General features: G+C 47.5%; 1 pseudogene; it reads left to right on the top strand.

Annotated features, from left to right (window-relative positions):
* Window positions 1–2,385: 2,385 nt before the first annotated feature.
* Window positions 2,386–3,111, top strand: LOC139002115 (TCF3 fusion partner pseudogene; annotated as a pseudogene).
* Window positions 3,112–3,450: the final 339 nt, after the last annotated feature.

Below are 3,450 nucleotides of genomic sequence, written 5' to 3'. Positions count from 1 at the left end.
CTGAACAGTGAGACTCTGCAATTCTCAGTGATAGCATTGTGAATCATCTTACCTTTTGTTTTCCTAATTAATTTTCATTGTGCTACTCAGTAGCTAATTAATCTGAATAAAAGATAAGCTGCCCATGATTAATTTTAACTTTGACTGGCTGACTGACAAGGCTGGAGTTACTAGTCAGCATCTCACGTGGTAGATAGAGCCAGAGTGACCCCGAATTCTGCACACCGTCCAGAACCTCTTATTTCTCCTTGAGAAATGTCTTATCCTATGGCCAGAATGATGACTCTGTCCTAGTGGCTCACTCATTTTTCAGACTTTTAAAAATGATGTTCTTTGTGCCCAAAAGGGATGCACATTAAAAGATTATTCAATGATTAATAGTGAAAGGGCTAGAAAGGGTACATAAGAACATAGCGAGAGGCCTGTTTTTCATTATTCTTGGCTTACAACACATTCTACCAAATTAACTACATTTTATGGTCTGGATTTATTCATTAATAAAAATTCATGGGAAAACACTGTTTGAACTTTTAATCAATACACAATTTGTTAGTACTACTAGTAATACCACTTCTACTACTGTGCGCCAAGAATATAACGTCAACCTTCTGCCCTTGAAATCCCCCTGGTAATCACTGGGAGAAAGCCAGTGGGTCTGTACTTAATTAGAGCCCTGTGTGCACTACACTGCCCTCTCTCAGCCCTCACCCCCATGAAAGAGCTAATCTGTGGACAGAGCTGCTTGCTATTTCTGGTTCAGTTAGCATTCTCCCAGTGCAGTCATGACTAACACAGCAATAGAAGGAGCACTGAAAACAACAGCTTCCTCCTGGAATTTTCAGTTAACGACTGTGAGGACAACTCCAGACATGATTATCTGACTGATGAAATGTAATGAGGAAGAGGGAAGAGTGATAGAGAAGGTAAATCAAAATTATTTGGAAAAATTTAAAGAATGGGAAAAACAAACAAACAAAAAAAACCCAAATGCTTTAGAGAAAGTACTGAAAAAAGAAAAACACTCTCCCCTCCCAGAAGAGGAGATATATATATATATTTCCTTTCCTTTCTGCTAATTTGAAAACCGTAGCCAGAAAAAAGAAGTTCACTTGAGTGTTTCTAGATGTAAAGAAGTAAATAATAACTGTCTTTATAAAAGGAAAACTCTTTTAGAGGCCTTCATTTGGGATGAAAAAGACCTGTGCTTAGCTTCCAACTCCAGTTCTTGATATTAAGCATAGTTTTTTGAAATGCTTTTGAGATATTTTATTAGGTCCTAAGATAAACTACGTGCTATGCAAAGATATTTGGTTTCAGAGTCTGTTTTCTAAAATCAAATTTCCACAGTGCTCTGCCCATGTTCCAGGTTCGTTCCACCAATAGATTGCAGTTTGCAAAATGTTAACTAGCAGGTTATAATGACTGTCAAACTATCAATTCCCACAAGCTAAGGTAAGGTTTGTACAATATATGCGATAGGGATTATGTTAAGCATGTATATCTCAAAATAGCACCCTATTGCCTATGGTTGTAGTTCCGTTTCTTACCCAGAAACTTAAAACATTAGAAAATATAGAAATTTAGGGTAATAATCCTATCTAATAAAAGACAAAAAGGGTAATTAACCATATCTCCGCTACGCTTCCCATTGGCTAATCAGGGTGATATGCAAATTAACTGCCAAGAAAGATGGCGGTTAATTTGCATAGGTAGGCACAATGATGGGAGGTGAAAGGGGAAGGACGGAAGAAGCCGCCTGCCACTGATGGAGATCAAAAACGCAGGTGGCAGCCAAGAGCCAGAGAACCAGGCCGCCTTTGTGATCAGAGAAACCGGGCTGCCTTTGCCGGCTTCTGTGATTGGAGAACCGGGCCACCTTTGCTGGCCCTGGGCCAGTAATGGGAGAAGCAGGGTGGGGCAGACTTCCGCCTCTTCCCTGCCTCGCCTGGCTTCTCAGATTACCAGTGATAGAAGACCCAGAGGCGGGGCCAGAGGCCGGGCTGCATCGCTGCCTGGGGACGAGATCTGGTCCCCAAGGGGCAATGCAGCCAGGCCCCAGAAGGAGACCCAGAAGGAGACCCAGGGGCCTCCCAAGTGGAGAGTCTCCGTGGTCAGACTGCGCGGTGTCGGGACAGGAATAAAGAGGGAAGTGACTCAGGTGCTTGTCCGCAGTGTTAGACCAGCAAGCAGGGCCTTTCAGCTGGGACTCGGGGTGGGGTTGGGGTGAGGGAGGCAGCAGGAAATAGAGAGCTACAACTCCCAGGAGGCTTAGAGGCCAGGGCCTGGGTGCCTGGCCGTGAAATCGGATGGGGCCTGTCATTTTGTGAGCCACTTTAACCTAGAGGTTTGCAAGGTTGGAAGTTCTGCACCGGGAGCCAGGGAGAAATGGAGCTGGAGCAGAGAGAGGGGCCCATGGCAGCCGTGGGCTTTGAGGAGTTCTCAGCACCTCCCGGTTTGGAGCTGGCGCTGCCTCAGCTGTTCGGTGGTCACATCCTGGAGAGTGAGCTTGAAGTGGAGTTTGTGTCTGGGGGTCTGGGCAGCTCCAGCCTCCGGGAGCGAGATGAAGAGGAGGAGGCAGCCCGAGGCTGGCAGCGGCGCCAACGGGAACTCAATCGCAGGAAGTAACAGGCACTGGGTCAGCGCTGCAGGGAGATCGAGCAGGTGAACGAGCGGGTCCTGAACAGGCTCCATCAGGTACAGAGGATAACACAGAGACTCCAGCAGGAGCAGAGGTTCCTCATGAGGGTGCTGGATTCCTACGGCAATGACTACCGGGCCAGCCAGTTCACCATCTTACTGGAGGACGAGGGCAACACTGAGAACGAGCCTCCGGAGAAAGAGGGGCTGTCCCCGCCCAGGAGGACACCAGCGCCCACAGAAGCCAGCAGCCCTGCCCCTGGCGAGGGGCCCAGTAGGCGGAAGAGGCAGCGAGCACCACGGGAAGGGCGCTGGGCGGGAGTCCCGCTGACTCCGGAGCTGGCCCCTGTGCAGGTAAAGGTGGAGGAAGACTTTGGCTTCAAAGTGGTCGAGGCTCTGGACTCAAGTTGGTTTTCTTGGGGGCCAGACAATCTGCTGCCCTACCCCACCCTAGTCAGCCCCCCCTTTGACTGACCCCCCAATAAACGGACCCCATGCTCTCCTCGACAAAAAAAAAAAAAAAAAAAAGCTTATAGGGGCATGCTTATAGGATCAAATAGTATAAATATAGATGTAACAGGACAATAAAAAGAGAACCTGGCTATGATGATCACCTGAATGCTGCCTCTATGTCATTCCTTCTTCGCCGACTCCGTCCACACCTTTGGGAACCCCTGGACCTGCTGGGGCAGGACCCCAACATTCATCTTTTTATAAGGACTTCAATGAGATGGGCTAAGGGTCCCACTGGAACTGCCTCAGTTTAATGTAATCCCCTCTTTAAAGATCTTCTCTCCATATACAGGTACATTC

This window comes from Myotis yumanensis, unplaced genomic scaffold, assembly GCF_028538775.1.
Source record: "Myotis yumanensis isolate MYYU_CA2020_CCGP unplaced genomic scaffold, mMyoYum1.0.hap1 SCAF_2, whole genome shotgun sequence".
Lineage (NCBI taxonomy): Eukaryota > Metazoa > Chordata > Mammalia > Chiroptera > Vespertilionidae > Myotis > Myotis yumanensis.
Note: the sequence above shows the minus strand (reverse complement) of the source record. Positions and strands in the feature narration are given on the sequence as shown.